We start from the raw sequence: 23,905 nt of genomic DNA, 5'->3' as shown, positions 1-23,905 counted from the left end.
AAACAGGAACATTGCCTAGGCTTCAGAAAACACAAGCCCCAAAGACACAAAGTCTTCTCCTTAGATCTCCTTCTCTAGATGTGTCCCCCAGTTATCATCAAATTAACAGATTGAACTAATTTAAATAAGAATGAACACTATTTAAAAAAAAAAGAATGAACACTATTAATACTTTCCCCCTAATACGGCAGATGAGTCCCCCTGGAGAGGCTTAAGCGAGCTCTAGCCAAAGAAGGAAATTCTATTTTCGGGGTTCTAGGTTTAGGTAACACATCTTTCTTTTCATTCCTTCCTAAAACCAGAACTATAGTAAGGAATCTTTCAAAGGACACAAACCCAGAAGAATGGGAGAACAGAAGAGACAACAGCAACACATTTGGAAGCTAGAAAGAGAAGGACAAGTCGTAACTAACTCACCAGGTCTAAGAAAGCTGAATTCTGTATCCACAGTAAACAAGCTGGGAAGAACCAGCCCAATTAACATCACAGGAACTTCAAGGGTCCAGGAACTAGAAGCCCCAAGATCTCTTGAACCTGGGGTAAGAGAGCTGTCTGAAATAAGGAAAGCTGAGTGAATACTATTTCAGAAATTGTTAGGATTCCTACATTCCCTCATCCTTTCCACATTTCCCTTGCCCCACTGGGAAAAGTCTGAAGATTTGTTCTCTGAAAAGGGTAACAGAGGGATTCCGAGTTGAGGACAGCAGGAGAATTTGAGGGCATAGGTACCAGATCCAGTGAGAAGCTGTGGAGTGAATGCCAAATGCAACCAACTCTTGCCATCTCCCCTCACTCTGCTTTGAGAAGGACCATTATACTCTAGGCCGAAAGTTGGAATCTGGCCAACTGGTCTAACTAAAGCAATGTTAGGCAAGAGATATAAAAGATGAGGATTATCTTCACTAAGACCTCAATTCAATCAACTTTTTAACTTGAGCACAGAATATGCTTGTGAGCCAGGTCCAGATTCTTATCTGTCTTTGGCTTATCTTGACCTTGTGCTAATTGAAGTTCATATGCTCTCCTGTGTACCCTGCAACTTGGGCTAGCTAAGATACTTCTTCCACACTGAAGAATTACTTATCTTTCCCTACTCTTGAAGGCTGCATGTAGGTGGTGACATAAGAAGCAGAAAATATGAAAGAGCCCCCTTATATTTGACCCCATTTCTAGCACATGCTCAAAGCCTGGTCCACTCTATAGTCCCGCCAGATACCCCAACTGAGGTGACTGACTCCAATGTTTCCCTGCTCACAATCTTACGCATTGACTTCACCTAAAGGATTCTATAACCTCGCAGAAAACTAATGCCAAACTATGTCCAGAAATTCTATTCAGCTTGTCATCTCCTGGTAACAATAACATAATATGGCAATATTGCACTTTCTAAACACAAATAAATTTATGCTTACCATTCAGCTTTCCAAAAACTATACAATATACTGTTTAGGGATTCACATACCCATGGTAAATTATAAATCTTAGCTGTCACAGGAAGATAGAGATGTGAATGAGAGCGGCATGGTGGCTGTTGCTTGGATCCTACCTGATCTAACCCATGCTGATTCTGAGTCATACTGAAGACAGCTAAGGAAACATGGGAGCACAAACAACACTCTCCAGAGTGCTTCTAAAAGAGAGACACAAAATAGGCCTTCTCCATATCAGTCAGTACAGACCACCTAACTCTGTCACCTAAGGGATCCAGGATACTGGCTGTGGTTACTTGAGAATAGGATTTTTTTGAGTAAGAATATAGGCAATATCCCTTGAAAACCCCCAAGTGCACTTAGGTGACAAAAGTGGTAGAGGGGGACTCTTGGGTGGCTCAGTGGTTGAGCATCTGCCTTTAGCTCAGGGCATGGTCCTGGGGTCCCAGGATTAAGTCCCACATTGGGTTCCCTGCATGGTACCTGCTTCTCCCTCTGCCTGTGTCTCTGCCTCTATGTATGTATCATGAATAAATACATAAAATCTTGTAAAAAAAAAAAGTGGTAGAGAAAAATGGTTGAGAAATTGGGCTTTCAGATTAATTCAAATCCAGACTCTAAACTACTGGCTACCACCTTAGTCAATTTATATAAATTATCTGAATTCATTCCTTTTACCTATAAAATAAGACTGGCTAGAGTCACACATTTTTTTTTGTTGTTGTTCAGTCAATACCATTCACACATTTGTTGAACAAACACTGTGCATCTATTATGTACAAGGTGCTGTATTGGCATTTAGAATGCATCAGTTAAAAAGAGATTTATAAAAATTTCCTGTGTTTATGGAACTTATGTTCTAAAGGAGGGTATAAACAAAATATAAATAATAAACAAATGTGGTAAACATTATATTAAAAGATCAGTCTTGTTGGGGGGAGCAGGGGAGTTGCAGTTAGCAATGTTATTTTTTAAAGATTTGATTTATTTATTTGAGAGAGAAAAGAAGTGGGGAAGGGACAGAGTGAGAGGGAGAAGCAGACTCCTTGCTGAGTAGGCCTTGCTGTGCCCAGTGCAAGTTCGATGCCAGGATTCCAGGATCATGACCTGAGCCAAAGGTAGAGGCTTAACCAACTGAGCCACATGGGCGCCCCTGCAGTTAGTAATTTTAAGCAACATACCTTAAACAGGTTTCAATGAAAGAAAAACAATCGATTTATAAGAGTGAGGTAGGGATTACATGACATAATGTAAATATGTGCTCTCACTATATACCACTTATGACATAAGTGTTCAGTTAACTGTGATCAATGTTGAGGAGGAGGAAAAGGACAAAGGGAATCGGCAAGAGATCAAGGTCCCAAATGAGCAGATGAGTGGAGTAACAGGCTGTACCATTTGGGCAATTCTTAGGAATGTGACCCTTTTCAATAACAGTAACTATTACTTATAGAACATTGCCTATATGCTAAACATAGTGCTAAATGTTAAGATATTTAGCATCTATAATCCTTACTAATAGTCCTAAAAGGCCAAACTCAGGCTGACAGAGATAAGTAATTTGCATAGGGACACACAGCTGTCAGGAGATGTGAGGTAGCCAGAACTTTGGCCAGGTGTTTCTGTCACTGGCACTCTTAGCCATCATGCGATTCTGCCTCTCAGATTTGTTCTCAGATACCAGAGAGACCAGTGGAAACATGGGTCATAAAGCAGGAAACAGTCATGTGTGGAGTGGCAGAGCTGGGACTACGTAGCTCCCTTCATCTGAAGTTGATTATGCTGTCTCACCAAGCAGGCCTAACCTGAATACTATAGAAGTTATACATAAATTCTGTTAGACAACAACTCTCCATCAATAGAATATAAGATACTGTACGATCACCCTGTTAAGTTTTAAAATAATAGATTAGAACTTACTTGAGCCAGACAGCCTTTGCCAAAGTTTGCTTCTCAATACCCCAGGCCCAAAAGATGCCACACAATAAAAGAATTAGCGTTACTACAGGCATAAGAGGCCCCACATCTGCAGAGTTTGTCCAATGTGCAGTATCCAGGAGGACTCAATAGTGCATATGTGTTGACTGATTTGTACAGAAAGTTGTGCAAACTGGTTTAATCCAGGGCTCCGTATACATGATTGACCACAGAAGCCACTTACCCTGTGGGAAAAGAGGGTCTGTAGTGCTGAGGCATGTCACTGCACACAGGGAGGAAATGGATGTTGTGTTCAAGATTCCTGTCAATCTAATGAGAAAACATGGCTTAAACTGAAGCTCAAGTCTGTGTTTGGAGAGAAAGCCCTCTCATGCATTAAAATGTTGGGGCAGCTGTACAGAAAGGCCTTGGAACATAAGAAAATAAAACTGAGAAATTTTACCCTATGCCTTGGTTTCACAGAATAATGGGCAGAAACTGAAACTAACAAACATTTCTGTTAACAAGTTCACCTTCTGGAACTCAACAATCCAGCAGTGTTCTCAAATTATCTAAAATGAACAAGAGGTTTCCCACCACAAAGCTAGAGGGCAAAACAACTGCCAGACCCCTCAATGGGCACAGCAACCAAAAGGGCTCACGTCAACACAGAAACACTAAGAAGAAAGGGGAACAAGGGGGGAAAAGATGAGAAACCTCCTCCCCCGCTTTCCCTGAGGCTGTCAAGTCTGACACTTGCCACATGAGTGACAGCATGGACTTCGGCAGCTCCAATATACCATAAAAAAAAAAAAAGAATGGGGGAAGTGACACTGGGTGACATTCTCCCTGAGAAAGATGAGTAATAGTGTCAAAAAGTGCATGGTCTACTACCCCTATAGACTTTAGCATAACACCTCCCCCATCGAAACGGTGAGCCAGCAACAAATAGCAAATGTCACAGAAAACAAATCTCTTGCATTTAAGTCCCTCTTAGTTGAAGCTGCAGAGAGAGGAGGCCAGCTGAGACCACAGAGTTGATAAAAATTCACACCATGAAGCTCTCTTAGAACTTTTATACACTGGCAATATAACCAAACATCTCCACATACTAGGGTTATACTAATTTTTTTTTAAATATTACTTGTTCTCACTTAAGTATCAAGGGCAACCACAATCATTATATTAGGAAAAAGCATAAACCCACCATATGATAACAATTTGTTTAAAAATATACTCACACAGACATAAGATGTTCATGTGTGCCCATATTCATGTGTGTGTTTGAGTGGGTAGCTATAAGAATATGTACTATATGGATAAATTCATAGGAAAAACAAAAAAGAAAATAGGCCAATATATCACTAATTTATTTTTGGACAGTAAAATTATCAGTAGTTTTAATTATTTTCCTTAACATTATTCTACATTTTTCAACTTGGACTCATTTTTTTCTCAAGTCCACCTACTTTCCAGCTCCTAAGCACAATATCCTCTCCCCAAAATCTCTTTTCTACTCTTCACTCTGCATGACTACTACTGCCAGAAAAAAAATCAGTAAATGTGAAAGGCATAAAATGAAATCCAGGAGGAAAGATGCTTAAAGTGACAATGAACTTAATATTTATAGACTTTCCCTTTTTATTTCTACATACTCCTATGTGTTTTCTAAATTTCTTCTATAAACAGGGAAAAAAGCCATTTAAAGTATTAGGAGAAGGAAACACTTCCAGAATGCCAACATAAGAGCACCCAAAAACTAGTGCCTTCATAAAAGCAATGAGAATATTGAGGGGGAAGGGCTGTCAAAATGAACTTTTTTAGTACTCTGGAAATCAAAGTTTTGCAACAATCGGTGGGCATGTATTCAAGAAAAACAGCTGAATCTCAGGAAAAACAGTGAACTCTGTGGCATTTTAATTTATCCCATCCCCATTGACCTCTCCTAAACTCCAAGCTGACCTTGAAATCCAAAAACCTTAGAATCATGATACCTGTGAAAACTAGCATCCTAGCAACCACTAGTGGAAGTATATGGTTTTGAAGGTCCCCAGAAAGCCCCATCATTGGAGAATCATCATTATTTGATCTATATGGCAGTTTCTTGAAAAAATCCCATTCACAAGGTTTGTTAGTATTTGACCTGATTTGGAGCTCACTCCATAACAAAAGCCCTACCCTTGGAGCACTTGCTGAAAACAATCTGATAATTGTTTAACATTGTATTCGCCTAGGTCAATGATACCACAGGACCAAACAGGAAAATAGACGATCTAGGAAATAAGCTCTCTAGAGGGGGTTTTGCAACGCTCCAGTGTGTTTGTGGGGATCTAGACTGATCCTCACATTTGAGCATCGGTGCACAACTTAAAAAGATATGAAAAGGCTCTAATCCCTCAACAAAGTTAGAAGCTTTGTGCAAGCAGGAATAGATAAGGTAGAGTTGTAAACTTCTAGAGTGTTGAAGGTACACACCCACAGAATCTCACTCATATTAAAGAGTAGATTTATTGTTTCAAGAAATTTAAGGAAATTTCCACCCAAATATTGGTTGATCATTAAGCTAAGTAAACAGTAACTTTACACAAGAAGGAATACAGACTTTATAGAACTAATTTCAATAAGTTAAATAAGCAAACAGCAGCAATGAAAACAAACAAGAATAATGACAATAACAACAAAAGTATGGGAGAGGGAAGTCTGATTTCTAAAATTGCCACATTATATTGCTGTAAATGTCCAACATTCCACCCCCCCAAAATGAAAATATATGCAAAATCCCAGAAAAGATGTCCTAAATATACCAATAACAGTAGTCATTAGAAAATCTCCTTAAGAAAGCCCAAATGTCAGACTTAGTAAGCAACGATTTTAAATAAGCTATTACAAATACATTAAAAACAATGTAAATCCTACAAAAAGCCTTAAAGAAGAGTATGAATGATTGCCAAACAAACAAAAAATACTGTTAAAGATAGAGAAATTATGGGATAGGGAAGAGATTCACATAGAAATCTAAAGGATTAAAAACTACAATTACAAAATATTTAGTAGAGGGGCTTAACAAATTTAAACTGACAGCACAGAGAATCCACAAACTTGAGATAGGAAAATCGAGTTCAAGATCAGATATTCAGGGATGCCTGAGTAGCTTAGCCGTTGGGCATCTATCTGCCTTTGGCTCAGGGCATGATCCAGGGTCTGGGGACCGAGTCCCACATCGAGTTCCCTGAGGGGAGCCTGCTTGTCCCTCTGTCTGTGTCTCCACCTATCTTTGTGTGTCTCTCATGAATAAATAAATACAACCTTTTTTTAAAAAAAATCAGATATTTAACCTGAAGAATGGACAGAAAAAAGTATTAAAAAATGGACATAGTTTGAGAGTTGTGTGGGACACCATATAGTATGGGAGTCCCACAAAGAGAGAAAATGTTATATAAAGTATACTTGAAGAAATAATGACTGAAAATTTCCTGAATTCAATGAAAAACATTAATCAACACATCAAAAAAAAAAAAAGACTAATAAAATCCAGCCTAGAAAAACTGAAAAAGAAGCATACCTATACATATCATAGTCCTACTATAAAAGGACAAAGAGGGGAATCTCAAAAGTCCTAAGGAAAAAAGAAATGACTCCTTACATACAAGGGTGATGCAATGAGATTAATAGCTAACTTTTAATCAGAAATACGGAAGTCAAAAAGTGGTAGGACAACATATTCAAAGTGCCAGGGGAAAAGACTATCAACCAAGAATTCCATATCCAAAAAAAGCATTTGACAAAATGAAGCATCCTTTCTTGATAAAAACTCTCTACAGTGTAGGGATAGAAGGAATATATCTCAATATCATAAAAGCTAAATATGAAAAACCCACAGCAAATATCATCATCAATGGGGAAAAACTGACAGCTTTTCCCCTAAGGTCTGAAACAGGACAGGGATGTCTACTTTCACCAGTGTTGTTCAACGTAGTACTGGAAGTTCTAGCCTCAGCAATCATATATCAAACAAATAAAAGGCATCTAAATTAGCAAAGAAGTCAAACTCTCACTCTTCACAGACAATATAATACTGTAGGAAGAAAACCCAAAAAACTCCCAAAATTGCTAGAACTGATCCAGGAATTCAGCAAAGTCACAGGATATAAAATCAATGCATGGAAGTCAGTTACATTTCTATACACAAACAGTGAGGCAGAAGAAAGAGAAATTAAGGAATTGGTACCATTTATAATTGCACCAAAAATCATAAGATACCTAAGAATAAACCTAGCCAAAGAGATAAAGGATCTGTACTCTAAAAACTATAGAACATTCATGAAAGAAATGAGGAAGATGGAAATAGAAAAAAATTCCATGCTCATGAATTGGAAGAACAAATATTGTTAAAATGTCTGTACTACTCAAAGCAGTCTACACATTCAGTGCAATCCTTATCAATATATCCTCAGCATTTTTCATAAAGCTGGAACAAATGATCCTAAAATTTGTATGGAACCAGAAAAGACCCTAAATAGCCAAAGTAATACTGTGGAAAAGAAAAGCAAGGTGGAATCACAATCACAATTCCAGACTTCAAGCTGTATTATGAAGCCATAATCATCAAGGAAGTATGGTACTGGCACAAAAACAGACACATAAATCAATGGAACAGAATAGAGAACCCAGAAATGGAACCTCAACTCCATGGTCAACTAATCTTTGACAAAGCAGGAAAGACTATCCAAGGGAACAAAAAAACAACAAATGGTGTTGGGAAAATTGGACAGCCATATGCAGAAGAATGAAACTGGACCATAAACAAAAATAAGCCATACACAAAAATAAACTCTAAATGGATGAAAGACCTAAATGTGAGACAGGAATCCATCAAAATTCTAGAGAACACAGGGAGCAACCTCTTGACCTAGGTTGCAACAACTTCTTAGATATGTCTCTAAAAGCAAGAGAAGAGCAGCTCTGGAGGCTCAACGGTTTAGCACCACCTTCAGCCCAGGTGGGATCTTGGAGACCTGGGATTGAGTCTCATTTTGGGCTCCCTGCGTGGAGCCTGCTTCTCTCTCTGCCTGTGTCTCTGCCTCTCTCTCTCTCTCTCTCTCTCTTAATGTCTCTCATGAATAAATAAATAGTCTTTTAAAAAATAAAATAAAAGCAAGAGAAACAAAAACAAAAATGAACTATTGGGACTCAATCAAGGTAAAAAGCTTTTGCACAGCAAAAGAAACAGCAAAACTAAAAGGCAACTTATGGAATGGGAGAGGATATTTGCAAATTTCTTATCAGAAAAAGGGCTAATATCCAAACATATCAAACTCAACATCCAAAACTAAAAAATCCAGTCAAGAAATGGGCAGAAGACATGAACAGACATTTCTCCAAAGAAAACATACAAATGGCCAACAGACACATAAGAAAGTGCTCAACATCACTAAGCATCAGAGAAATACAAATGCAATACCACCTCACACTGTCAGAATGGCTAAGGTGAACAACTCAGGAAACAACAGATGTTGGTGATGATGTGGAGAAAAGGGAACTTTCTTGCACTGCTGTTGGGAATGCAAGCTGGTGCAATCACTCTGGAAAACAGTATCAAGATTCCTCAAAAAGTTAAAAATAGAGCTAACCTGCAACTCAGCAACTGCACTACTAGGGATTTACCCCAAAGATTCAAATGTAGTGATCCAAGGGGCACCTGCATCCCAATGTTTATAGCAGCAATGTCCATAATAGCCAAAATATGGAAAGAGCCCAGGTGTTCATCAACAGGTGAATGGATAAATATAGTAGATAATGGATAAAATAATATGTATATATATATATAATGGAATATTGTATATATAATCAAAAGAATAATCAAAAAGAATGAAATCTTTCCATTGCAATGACGTGGATGGAACTAGAAGGTATTATGCTAAATGTAATAAGTCAGTCAGAGAAAGTCAAATACCATATGATTTCACTCATGTGGAATTTAAGAAACAAAACAGATAAACGTAGGGGAAGTGAAGGAAAAATAAAAATGAAAATTGAGAGGGAGGCAAACCATAAGAGATGCTGAACTCTAGGAAACAAACTGAGGATTACTAGAAGGGAGGTGGGTGGATGGAAAGGATAATTGGGTGACAGACATTAAGGAGGGTACTTGATGTAATGAGCACTGGGTATTATATGCAACTAATGAATCACTAAATTCTGCTTCTGAAACTAAAAAAAACAAAAAAACCAATTCCATATCCAGTAAATTTTCCCTCAAAAGAAAGAACATAAGATAATTTCAGATCAGCAAAAACTGAGAGAATTAATTGCTGTCAGACCTATACTACAAGATATAATAAGAGTCTTTCTGGCTAAATTAAAGAACACTAGATAGTAACTTGGATCCACACAAAGAATTAAAGAGCATAAATAACTCTAAATGCATAGGTAAATTAAACGACAGTATAAATGTCTTTTTGTTTGTAATTTTCTTTTTCTCCTACCTGCTTTAAAAGATAACTGCATAAAGTAATAATTATAAAACTATGTTGATGGATTATGATATATAATGATGTAATTTGTATGACAATAGTAGCACAAAGGATGGTGGAAAGAATAAAGCATTAGTGAAGCAAGTTTTCTTTTTTTAAAGATTTTATTTATTTATTAGAGACAGAGACCGGGAGAGAGAGAGAGAGAGAGAGAGAGAGAGAGAGAGAGAAGCAGGCTCCATGCAGGGAGCCTGACATGGGACTCGATCCCAAGTCTCCAGGATCACACCCTGGGCTGAAGGCGGCGCCAAACCGCTGAGCCACCAGGGCTGCCCAGTGGAGCAAGTTTTAACAAAACTGTTTTAAGTTAAGATAATAATTGTAAGCTCCAGGGAAACTTCTATGAAAACAACTTGAAAATATGTAATTGAAGAAAGAACAAGGGAATTAAAATGATACACTAGAAAATAATACAAAAAAGAGCAAAAGGGAAGATGTAAATCCTACCTTATTAGTTATATTAAATGTAAATGGATTAAACACCTCAATTGAAAGTAGATATTGGGAGACTTGGTTAAAAACAAAGAAACAAAAAACATTACCCAATTATATGTGGTGGAAAGGAGTCACGTTTAAAATACATTAATGGATTGACAATAGAGAAAGATACACTATACCAACATTAACCAAAAGAGCTGAGGTGCTATACTCCTATCAGACAAAATATACTCCATGAAAGAATGTTAGAGATAAAAAAGGACTTTTTATACTGATAAGTCAATCTATCAGGAAGGTATAGCAATTGGGCAGCCTGGGTGGCTCAGCGGTTTAGCGCCGCCTTCAGCCCAGGGCATGATCCTGGGGACCCGGGAGTCTATGTCAGGCTTCCTGCATGGAGCCTGCTCCTCCCTCTGCCTGTGTCTCTGCCTCTCTCTCTCTTCTCTCTCTCTCTCTCTCTTGTAAATAAATAAATAAATCCTTTTTTTTTTTTTAAGAAAAGGAGGTATAACGATTACAAACACTGATGCATCAATGACAAAATACAATTTGTAAAATACAATGCATAAAAATATAGAACTGAAGGGAGAAATAGAAAATTCTACAATAGTAGATGAATGCTTAAATCCTCCCTTTCTGTAATGAATATAGCAACAAGACAGAAGAACAACAAGAAATTAGGAGATGAATAAAACTACAAACCAAGTAGGCTTACCAGACATCTATATCCACCCCTGCCCCCCACACTCCACTATCAACAGGAGAACACATATTTTTTCAAGTTCACATGTACAGTCCACAGGGTACACCATAAAATAGGTCATAAAACAAGTCTCATTAAATTTAACAGGTTGAGATCATACAATGTATGTTTTCAGATTATAGTAGAATTAGAAATTGATAGGAAAAGGAAATTTGAGAAAATGACAATATGTAGAAATTAATGCTTTCCTAAATAACTAATAGGTCAAAAAAGAAATCACAAAGGTAATTAGTGAATACTTTGAGCTGTAATAAAAATAAAACACAGCATACCAGCACTTAGAGAATGCAGCTGAAACAGTGCCTGGAAAAAAAATTTATAGCTGAATGCCTATATTAAAGAAGAAAAAAAGCATCAAAAACCTAACCTTCCACCTTAAGAAAATAGGAAAGGAAGAGCAAATTAAATGCAAAAGGAACAGAAAGAAGAAAGCAGTAAAGATTAGAAGGGAAATGCAATAAAAAAAATAGAACAATTTAGGAAAGCTCACTGAAACCAAAAACCATCTCTTCAAAAAGATCAGCAAAACTGGCAAACATTTAGTTAGACTAACCAAGAGAAATAAGATAAGACTCAAATTACAGAGACAACTGGGTGGCTCAGTTGGTTAAGTGTCTGCCTTCTGCTAGATCATGATCCTGGAGTCCCAGGATTGAGCCGAGCCCTGTGTTGGGCTCCCTGTTCAGCAGGGAGTCTGCTTCTCCCTCTGACCGCAACCCCCTCCTTGTGTACTCTCTCTCTCTCCCAAAGAAATAAATAAGATCTTTTTAAAAGCACTCAAATTACTAAAACCAGAAATTAAAGAGAAAACATCACTACAACTTTATAGAAATAAAAGGATAATGAGGAAATGCTGGGAACAACTGTATGCCCACACAATAGATAACAAAGCAGACAATTCTTAGAATGATACAAAGTATAGAAACTGACTCAAGAAGAAATTGAAAATCTGAATGATTATAACAAATAAAGTTATTAAATTAGTCATTTAAAAACTTCCCTCCAAAAAATCCCAAGTCCAGATAGCTTCACTCACGAAATCTATAAAAGGATTAAGGAATAATATCAATTATTCACCAACTCTTCCAAAACACTTTCCAACTCATTCTACATGGCCAATGTTACCTTGAAACAAAATTGAGACAAAGACATTATAAGAAAAGAACAGACTAATATCCATCAGTAATATAAAACCAAAAATACTCAACATTTTAATACTAGCAAATTAAATCTAGCAACAAATAAAAAGTGGAATTATATACCATCTTCCTTGGTCTGTCTGGTAAAGGCTATGAAAAACCCACAGATAATATTGTAATTAATGCTTTACCCTCTAGATCAGGAACAAAACACATATCTCTTCTCACCGCTTCTGTCCTACAGTACACTGGAGTTCTATCAAGGCAATTGGGAAAGAAAAAGAAATAACAGGAAATTAGATTAGAAAGAAAGAAGTAAAGATATCTCTATTTTCATATGACAATCTTATCAATGAATCACCAAGAAAACTATTGGAACTGATAAACAATTTCACAGAATCTACAGGATACAGATAAATATACAAATATCAATTGCATTTCTATACACTAACAATGAACAATCTGGAAAAGAAATTAAGAAATAACTTCATTTATAGTAGCAGCAAAAAAACAATAAAACATTGGGAATATATGTTTTAAAAAGTGTAGGACTGGGCAGCCCCGGTGGCGCAGCGGTTTAGCGCCGCCTGGAGCCCAGGGCATGATCCTGGAGACCCTGGATCAAGTCCCACCTCAGGCTCTCTGTATGATGCCTGCTTCTCCCTCTGCCTGTGTCTCTGCCTCTCTCTGTCTCTATGAATAAATAAATAAAATCTTTAAAAAAATAAAAAATAAAAAAATAAAAAGTGTAGGACTTATACCCCGAAACTATAAAACATTGTTGAGAGACATTAAAAATGAGATAAATAAATGGAAAGATAGCCATGTTCATGGATCAGAAGACTTAGTATTTTTAAGATGGCAATAGTTCCAAATTGATCTGCATATTCAGCACAATGCCTATCAAAAACACAGCTTTTTTTTTTGCAGAAATTTACAACTTGACTCAAGAAATCATAAGAAATAAAACTGAACCAAAACACCCTAAATAATCATCAAAAAGAAAACAATAAAAAAAAAACAAAGTTGGAGGATTAACAATTCACATTTTCAAAATTTACTACAAAGCTACAGTAACGAAGGTTATGCACTGGCATTCAGATAGACATATGAATCAATAGGATAGACGTGAGAGTACAGGAATAAATTTTTAGACTTAGGATCAACTGATTTTTGACAAGGGTTGGGAAAGAATAGTTTTCTCAACAAATGATTTTGGGATAACTGGATATCCACATACAAAAGAATTACGCTGGATCTTTTGTACTCAAAAAATTAATTCAAAGTGGACCATAGACCTAAAAGGAATAGTTTATTTTTTTATTTTTTATTTTTTTAAAAGATTTTATTTATTTATTCATGAGAGACACAGAGAGAGAGAGAGAGACAGAGACACAGGCAGAGAGAGAAGCAGGCTCCATGCAGGGAGCTCGACGTGGGACTTGACCCCGGGTCTCCAGGATCACGCCCTGGACTGAAGGCGGCGCTAAAACACTGAGCCACCGGGGCTGCCCTAAAAGGAATAGTTTAAACCATAAAACTCAAGAAGAAAATAAAATGAATGGGCAATGGATTCTCAGATACTATTCTAAAAGCATGAACAGGAAAAAAGATTAAGTGGGCTTCCTCAAAATGTAAAACATTTATTCTTCAAAGACCTCATCAAGAAAGTGAAGATACTAAAATGTGTTAAAATATTTTCTAGGAATTATTTGATAAGGAATTTATGTCTAGAATTTATATATTCTGGAGCCCTACAACTCAATAATAAAAACAACTCAATCAAAACCATATGAGTAGACTTTTCTCCAATGAAATATACAAGTGGCCAATAAGCATATTACATGATCCTCAACATTAGTCATTATGGAAATGCAAATTAAAATAATAATGAGATACCATCTCGTTTCCACAGGATGGCTAAAAGTAAACAGATAGAAAATAACAAATCTTGACAAGGATGTGGAGAAACTGGACTTTAATTCATCACTGGTGAGACTGTAAAACAGTTCAGTCATTCTGGAAAATTGTTTGGCAGTTCCTCAAAATATTAAATATAAAGTGCCACATGACACAGCAATTCCACTCCTAAGCTACACACCCAAGAGAAATGAAATCATGTCTATACAAAAACTTGTATGAGAATGTTCTTTGTACCATTATTCATCATAGCCATAAAATGGAAACAACCTAAATGTTTCTTACTTGACGGATAAACAAAATGTGGTGTATCTATACAATGGAATATAACTTAGCATTATGAAGAAATGAAGTGTTAATGCATGCTACAACATGGATGAAACTTGAGAACATAAAGCTAAGTGAAAAAGGCCAGTCACAAAAAATCATATATTGTGTGATTCCATTTATATGAAATGTCTAGAATAAACAAACCCATAGGGACAGAAAGCAGGTGTTCAGTTTTGGGAGGGAGGGGGCAAGAGGAGGATGGAGAGTAACCACTAATGGATAGTTTCTTTCATGGATGATGAAAAGTTTCTGGAATTAGATAGTGGTAGTTGTTGCACAACTCTGTAAATTTACCAAAAAGCACTGAGTTGCAGAGTTTAAAAGGGAGAATTTTATGCTATGTAAACATCTCATTAAAACTGTTATTGAAAAACATAAGGAAATGTGTAACAGGCAAAAATGGCCATGCTTCATTCTCCCCCACCCAATCTTTCTGTAGTCCCCTGAGCTTCCTCTTCTCCATCCTTTTGTCTCTGGCAATGCTTTCCTTCCTCTCTCTGACCTTTCCTCTCCCTTTCATTTATTCATTGGCCTGGAATTTGTGGTCTGGTTCAAGACTGAAATCTGTAAGGTCCTCTGCCACAACCCTTTGCTTTGCCTATGAAGACTCTGAATCACTGGGAGAAGTGACCAACCCACAGAGTTAAGGAGTGATAATGCAAGGGGATCTACAATGAGCAGTGTTTTCTCCATGGCCCCTCGGGGCTTTCTATTCGCCCGTGAAGGGAAAGGACCTGGTACAGGATCTCAAACTCCGGGGATTCTTCTCCTTCCCAGGGACTTCCTAACCCACAGTTTAACTTCAGAATCTTTAAATTAGACTTCCTTCTTCCTGGGTGTCCTCTTCTTCTCTCTCCATCACCCCCCTTACATTCTCCTCTCCTCTCCTCTACTCCTTACCTTAACCACCTTTCTCCTTCTAATTCAAGCAGCTCTCCTCAAAAATCCATTCTTTCCCCTCAGTAATTCCCACATCCCCTCCAGTGTCTCTGCTGCTGCAGCCGCAGGACCCAATCTCTCAAATCTGATCATAGAACAAGAAAAGATAAGTGTTTTGAGCCATGCGATAGTGTCTGAAAGAATTAAAGTCCATCACTAAATTTCCCTGCAGTGTATATAATAGATAAAATTAACAAGTAGGTCTTTAATATGTACTGTTGGCTTCTGAAGACAGAAGCATCTTTATTCCCTGCACATGGGTCATCTTCTTAATACCCCCCAAGCTAGTATGAAATGAAAATCAAGCTTTCACCTCTTTGATGAGTGTTAAATCCTCCCAAGAGCTTTTTTTAAAAGTTGGTTAAGCATAAGAAATTAACTGATACATAGACCATGAAAGTGAACACTGTGCATCATTTCAGAACACACACACACACACACACACAAACAAACAAACAAATATTCTCCAATGGCTAGTACTGTTTGGGGGCGGGTTGTTTGCAATAAATGACCTATCCTCCTACAATTATGAGGATTTCCTAAGAACTAATCAAATTGATTGGGTTAGCCAGTTCTAACCCAATACCTCTCCACCTCGCCTCAGAAGTAGGAGTGGGCTATCTTTGACACATCATGTTTCCAGTCTCCAGGCCCCCAACGGACCCTGGGAACAAACCTACATGGCTCACTCATGTGCAGGGATAGAAAGAACAGACAATATTGATTTCATCAACAACAGAAGGGGCTCCTCTTCTACTGTCCCAAGGCTGGCTGCAGGGCCAGCTTTATAGGTACATGGATTGTGCAGTCACAGAAAGCCATTTGCTTTGTTTAATGCTCTCATGTCACTGTCGAAATTCTGAACTAGAGGCCTTGGACTTTCACTTTGCACTGAGCCCCACAAATTATAAAACCAGTCCTGGCTGACCAACATGTGATAAGAGAGGACATGTGCGAAGTCAGCTTTGGTCCTCTTCCTCCTCATCTCCTGTTTTGCAACAGATTTCCCTATTTTACTATTCCTGATATGGGAGATAGAAAGGGAAAATGTGAGGGAGAGTTGAGAAGGATATATTTGTATATAAGTGATCAGTTCAGAGTCATTATTTTATACTTCCCTAGGGAAGATGAAGGTTTTTCAGGTTTTCTTTACTTTTTTTTTTTAAAGATTTATTTATTTATTCATGAGAGACACAGAGAGAGAGAAAGAGAGAGAGAGGCAGAGACATAGGCAGGGGGAGAAGCAGGCTCCTCACAGGGAGCCCAATGTGGGACTCGATCTCGGATCCTGGGATCATGCCCTGAGCCAAAGGTAGACACTCAACCACTGAGCCACCCAGGCATCCTTCAGGTTTTCCTTTTAAGGAGCAAAGGGTCAATATGTAAGATGCAATATAATATATATATATATATATATATATATATATATATATATAGTGTGTGTGTGTGTGTATGATGTAAATCATTCATTTCTCAGAACAAACTATGAGTTACACATAGAGAAAATGATGCTTAGAAAAATTAAATAACTTGCCCCAGATCACACAGCAAGCAAGGGACACAACTATATTGACTCCTCATCCAACCTATCTGCAAAACCCATGTGCTCCAACTCTCAGCTGTGCAGCCCGTGCTGGAGTGGGTTTGCACATAACTTCCGTGAGAAATAACTACTGAATGCTAACTACATGCCAAGTATTTCTTTATTTATAAATTTACTTAATCCTTATAGCATTCTGTGACATGGATATTCTTATTATCTCCATTATATAGAAAAGGAAACAGAGTTTAAGCAAATTGTCCAAGGTTACACTATTAGAAAGTGTTGGAAATGTATTTTTAAATCACACTATCTGGCTCTAGTGTCTGACCTTTTAACCATGACCTCATTCTGCCTCAGTGTAGGAGAAATTACTCAATAGAACATAATCCAAGATCTCTTCTGAGCATAGATCAGTGTGGAAAAATTACCAGGTTATTTCTTTAAAATTAGTCCTTCTCCGAAGCTGACTAAGGAATATAATGCCCTGATACATTTCCCAGGACTCGCCATCCACGGAAACTCCATAGCATACTCCATGTGCAGTCGCTGTGTCCTTATCTCCCACTTTCTCCTCCAGAACTCCTGTGTCATTCCATGAAGATATGCCTTCTTTCTTTCTCCTTCAGTCTTCAAAGGTCTCTTAGCAGCAATTCTTCTTTTAATGTAAGAGACATAGGAAACAGGCATCTAGCCCACATATATTGATGACCTTCATCTCATCTACCCCCACTAAGCCACACTGTCCTCTGGCCAGGAGCTTGCTAGCTAGAATAGAATCAGTTCACTCTGCCAAAGAAGGACAGTGGCCAATGGAAGAATTTCCAGATGAATAAGATGACCTTCAGGTGCTCCTGTGTTTTTTCAGCCCACCATATCTGCCTTGTCTTTTTCAGTGAGCATTTTTTTCCATAAGAAAACAGTCCTGCTTTCTCTCCCCAGAGTGGCCACAGTGTACGAAACCACACACTGACCTATATGTAGTGACAACCTTGACATATGTGGTTTAGAAATGCACCCATTGAGCAGAGGTTGGGTCACTAATCTTAGCAGTATCACTGGATTATTTCACTGGTTTTTCATGCAAGTTCTAGAGATAGAAGGGGTTTTTCCCTGATGGGGTGTGGAGGAAAAAGAAGAATGAAGAAGGGGAATTACTTGTGACATTCACCTTCCCGCTGTACTAGATGACTTGGTAAGATAATTTCAAAGGACACTGATCAATAGTATTAACATTCTTATTCCCAGAATGGACTGAATTATTATAATGTAGTATTCAAAGACAAGTTGGATTTTTCTCCAAAATATCTACAGTATGCCTATAGAAGTTTCTCAATAAGTATCTGAATTAATACTGACTTATATTTGTTTGTGTTAATTTCCTGGGTGCAACTTTGCTCCTTACTTCCCCAGCTAGACTAGAAGATCCTTGAGGGAAAAAACTCTTTACCAATTCTGCTGCATGGTCCATTTCACATTTCATGTTCTGAACATACTATAGGAACCCACCATCAAAGATATCTTAGAGTAGTTGAGTATCTAAAAAATAGTAGCTTCTTTGGAGCACTCAGAGTAACTCAGAAAATTTTCAGATTTCCAGGGGTGTGAGCTATTAGTTTGTTAAGCCATCTTGAGATGGGAACAATGCTTGTGTTTGTACTATAAGGAAAGGAAATCTACATTAGGTTCTTCAAATCAGACATTTAACTATGCAAATTTATAAGTAATGGGCACCTGGGTGGCTCAGTCAGTTGTGTCTGCCTTCGGCTCAAGTCATGATCTCAGTGTCCTGGTGTTGAGCCCCACATCAGGCCCCCTGCTCAGCAGGGAATCTGCTTCTCCTTCTCCCTCTGCCTCTCCTTGTCTCACTTCCACCCCCTCATGCTCATACTCTCTCTCTCTCTCTCTCAAATAAATAAGATCCTAAAAAAAAAAAAAATCGTAAGTGAATAAAATAAGGCATGTGTGTATCCTTTGAAAGAGAAATTTCACCCAGAGAACTTTACATCTGTCAAAGTTCTACTCTTTTGAGGTCTACCTCCTTTGAGGCCCAAATGAATTATGAATTTAAGAGTAGCAAACATTAGTTATCATATCCTACCACTTTTTAAAAAATAATAAACTCTTATATGTGGACATAATTTTATATTTTTCAAAGTCTTTTCATATTCACTGTAAAATTTGAGTTCATATTGACCCAATAAGCTAGGGAAAACATAAACCCAGAGAAATTAATTGACTTGCCAAATATCAGAAGATTCAGGGAAACTAGGATAAAAAGCCTAGAGGGTTTCTAGTGTAGTATTATTCCTCCATGGTTGTCCACTTGATAGGCAACCATTCTTTAATTTGTTGACAAGTATATCTTGAATATGAATTTCTTTTTTTTAAGATTTTATTCATTTATTCATGAGACATAGAGAGGCAGAGACATAGGCAGAGGGAGAAAGCAGGCTCCCCACAAGGAGCCCAATGTGGGACTCAATCCCAGATTCCAGGATCACACCCTGAGCCGGAGGCAGATGCTCAACCACTGAGCCACCTAGGCATCCCTTAAATATGAATTTCAATAAAGTTTACAAAGCACATATATTACAAACATGTCATCACACATTCCAAAGTCTCACTGTGTTAGCTCATTCTGGTTGTATTAATCTACCCAAATTCCAATGCATCTTATTTCTTTTCTTTAGTTTTATTCCTGACTGTGGTTTACAACTTTTAATTTATCATCTATATCTTTTTAAATAATCCCTATGTTCTGGCTTTATGCTTCAGTAAGTTCTTTGCTGAAGTTATTGTCCACTCAAGCTGTTTGTTGTCCACTTGTTTAGACCAATCCGAGTATGGATGCATGTGTATGGGTGTGTGCATGTGCATGTAATTTGACAACAGGTTTATTTGCTTGGTTTTGGCTTTTTACAGTTTTTACAGTTTCTCTTCTTATAAAATATGAATGTTTTTTATTTTCAAGAAGGATGAACACATTTTTGTGTGCATTTTAATCTCCTAAGGATTTATTTATTTTATTTTTTATTTTTATTTTTTTAGGATTTATTTTTTAATGGGTTCTATGGTTACACAAAAACAGAAGTACTTGTGTGCAGGCAGTTTATTTGGGGAGTGATCTCAGAGAAAGTGAGGAAAATAAGACACAGAAAGGAGAAGAGCCAATAAAGGATATGTTAAAATGTGGGTTATCAGTGTGGGCAACTAGAGCAGATCTCTCCTGAGGACTTTCTGAGAAAAAAATTGAATGCATCTCTGGATCATACTCTTTCCCTTGCTTGCACTGAAAGGGGATCTTTGAGATGTGAAAAAAGGCCATCAGGAATCCAGATGGTCTCATATTTGTCACAGAAGAGGTTCTGTCATGAGCTAATGAAACTGACACACTGAGTTAACAAATGTTTGATCATTCTACTCTAAGGACACTCTGGCTAACCTGATTTATGAGCTTGTTTTGCTAAAGTTAACCAACCACTGGTAAGACTAGCTGAGACAGGAACAAACCCAGAATAATTCTTTAAATTGCACAGAAGGGACCAAGTGTGAACAAAGGTAACCTCTGTGATGACACACCCCAGATCTTCCCTCTCCATTCATCATATTTACAATACCATTTAATGAACATGTGGTGCCATGAAAAGACATGATTCCTGAATGTGGGTGCTCCAAAGAGAGGACATCTCTCTTTTTCTATATATTGAATTAGCATATTGCATTCAACCTAACTACCCTGTGACATCCTGATCTCATTCTTAAATATACCCAACCCCAGCCCTTCAAGGAAGCAGATTTGATCATTTTTCTCCCCTCTCTTTCCTTGACGCTCTGCAACTTTTCCCTGCCACAAAACTGGTGTCAGTGCTTGACTTGCTGCACATCAGGCAATGGATTCTTGCCTGAGAACACTAATAGGTGTAAAGAAAACTTTGCCAGAACTAGAACAAATGTACTTCTTCTCTTAAAGCCAAATGTTGGGCAGCCCAGGTGGCTCAGCAGTTTAGCAGTTTAGCACCGCCTTCAGCCGGGGTGTGACCCTGGAGACCTGGGATCGAGTTCCACGTCAGGCTCCCTGCATGGAGCCTGCTTCTTGCTCTGCTTGTGTCTCTGCCTCTGTCTGTGTCTCTCATGAATAAATAAATAAAATCTTAAAAAAAAGCCTAAATATCTTACATGATGATGGAAAATAGTCAATGCTGTTTATGAACAATGAGCAGAACTTTGCCCATTCTCAGACTCAGTCTTCAAATGGTGAAAGAAGCTAAGATCAAAGATCAAAGAATCTTTGATCAAGATCAAAGAATTATTAGTAACTACTAAAGCCAACCCCAGTGCAATACTATTTGAAGATAAACTCAGAATAGAACAAACCCAAAAAATGAGCTAAGCAAAATCATCCTCAAGATATTTGACTTTAAGGAAATTAGCATGACCTGTTCCAATTTGGGCAAATCTTTCTTGCTACCTATTAGCTGCTACTAGAGCTTATGCCAGACTAATACGAGCACAAATCTGTGTTTCTGACTTTGATCTTCTTCCTGACATCAATGATCCTAAGGGATGACATGGAGCAATAAATTTAGTTGTTCCTAGTACCATACACAGATAATTTATAATCTTGGGAAATATTACCTTGCTATGTTTTTCAGTAGTTAAATCCTATCTCACCTATAGATCCTTATGTAAAGCCTTTTCTGCCATTAGGAATCCTATTGCTTCTTTTTTTTTTATAAATTTATTTTTTATTGGTGTTCAATTTGCCAACATATAGAATAACACCCAGTAAGTGCCCCCCCTCAGTGCCCGTCACCCACTCACCCCCACCCCCGCCTACCTCCCCTTCCACCATCCCTCGTTCATTTCCCAGAGTTAGGAGTCTCTCGTGTTCTGTCTCCCTCCCTGATATTTCCCACTCATTTTTTCTCCTTTCCCTTGTATTCCCTTTCACTATTTTTTATGTTCCCCAAATGAATAAAACCATATAATGTTTGTCCTTCTCCGATTGACTTATTTCACCCAACATAATACCCTCCAGTTCCATCCGCACGAAGCAAATGGTGGGTATTTGTCGTTTCTAATGGCTGAGTAATCCTATTGCTTCTGACAATAACATAATCATCTGAAAATCTTTAAGTTTTCTTTCTAAAACCTACTCAGATTTGCATTTGAAGATACGTTTATTTATCCCCTGTGGAGATCTAACTTTACTACAATAACTCAATGCAACATTGATTTAACATAAATGAATGAACATAAATGTTGAATCATTGAATTAACATAAATGTTAGCACTTGGAAAGGTATCTGATAAAAAGTATCAAAATAAAAGAAAAATACTGCCAGTAGGACAGATAGCTTTTTTCTCCTAAAATAGTAACAGAGAATGTCACCAGATGTTAATAAGTGATTACACCCAGAGGGATCATTTACACATAAAAGAACTTTGCCTTGTAATGTGACTCAAGACATTTCAGAAAAATATTAAGTGTGAGCTCTGCCCTAAAGGAGCCTGCATAACTGGCCACACATCTACTTCACTTTCTAATCTCAATTAAGAACTCAGTAGCAATCTACAGGGTAAGGGGTTTTTCACAAACACCTTATACAACCTTCATAAGAACTTTGTGGAGTATTACTGTTACTGATTTTACAGATAGTAAAACAAAGCTCAGAAAAGTTAAATGATTCACTTAAGTTCACAAAGACCTTAAGAGGCAAATCTGGGACTTCCTCAGGGTCTGAGATCCAAATTGAATTCCTCTCCCACAGTACTAGGACTGGTTTCCATACATGAAGACATGATTTCTTTGTATCCAGAAAGATGCAAACAGACTGTTGTGCTAGTTGTCACTGAACAATTTCAAATATCGGCACAAGAAAGGGAAGAAAATAGTGGAAGAGGGAGCAAAATAGCAGAAAGGATTTTTTTTAAATTTTGATAACACTAATGGTTTCTAAGCAGTTGAATTAAAGATAATAAGCAATTTTTAAAAAAACTTTCTTCATGATAGTTCTAGATACCTGTCATTTTTATCTCTGACTCAAATTCCAGATCTTTTAATTTCTTTTTTTAAAGATTTTATTTATTTATTCATGAAAGAGAGAGAGAGAGAGAGGCAGAGACACAGGCAGAGGGAGAAGCAGGCCCCATGCCAGGAGCCCAATGTGGGACTCCATCCTGGGTCTCCAGGATCATGCCCTGGGCTGAAGGCGGTGCTAAACCTCTGAACCACCCAGGGATCCCGGATCTTTTAATTTTTAACCCGGTATACCAATCATGAAGTTACTGGTATCAAATCTTAAATTGAAAAGTAGTCATACTACATGAAATTTAGATCATCGTGTACTTGTAGTCCTGTAGTGAATTTACCTGGAATTAAGGAATTTTTCCCACTCTCTGATGGGTATACATGCAAGTTAAATTAAGCTTTCTGAAGCCATCTCTGATAAGCTGTCAAGTGGTCAAACTTGACTGAGAATCATTTCTGAGATAATTGTCCCTAAGTCCTTCCATTTCGTTAAGTATTTCCATATGAAAAAAGTGGTTTTTTTCCTAACTATTTTTAATGATAGAAAGTATTACTGAATATTAATGATTTCTTAGATATGGTGCCAAATAGAAAATAATAAAATTAGAGAGGAGATACCTGATGCCAAAGATCCAACTCAAGCTACATTCCAAAACTGTATTCTCTTTACTGTATTATCACATTTTCAAAGACTGTTATGCAAACACAACATTATTTCTCAGACTTCTCTGCAGATTATGATCACTTCTCAGTCATTTAACTTCCACAGTAACGTCCCATTAAAAAACCCCAAAGAGGGGCACCTGGGTAACTCAGTCGATTAAGTGTCCAACTCTCGATATCAGCTCAGGTCTCAATTCCAGGGTCATAAGTTCAAGCCACACATTTGGCTCCACACTGCACATGGAGCCTAAATTAAAAA

General features: G+C 37.6%; 1 long non-coding RNA gene across 1 annotated transcript in view; it reads right to left on the bottom strand.

The window, feature by feature from the left end:
• LOC140634732 (uncharacterized) overlaps window positions 1-12,479 on the bottom strand; it is an 85,912-nt gene extending 73,433 nt beyond the window's left edge. The window contains exon 1 of the long non-coding RNA XR_012032118.1: window positions 12,412-12,479. This is a non-coding gene — a long non-coding RNA (uncharacterized lncRNA). The remainder of the gene's footprint in view (window positions 1-12,411) is intronic.
• Window positions 12,480-23,905: the final 11,426 nt, after the last annotated feature.

The sequence above is a fragment of the Canis lupus genome, chromosome 6 (assembly GCF_048164855.1).
Source record: "Canis lupus baileyi chromosome 6, mCanLup2.hap1, whole genome shotgun sequence".
NCBI lineage: Eukaryota > Metazoa > Chordata > Mammalia > Carnivora > Canidae > Canis > Canis lupus.
The sequence above is the reverse complement of the archived record's forward strand: the minus strand, read 5'-3'. Positions and strand labels throughout refer to the sequence as shown.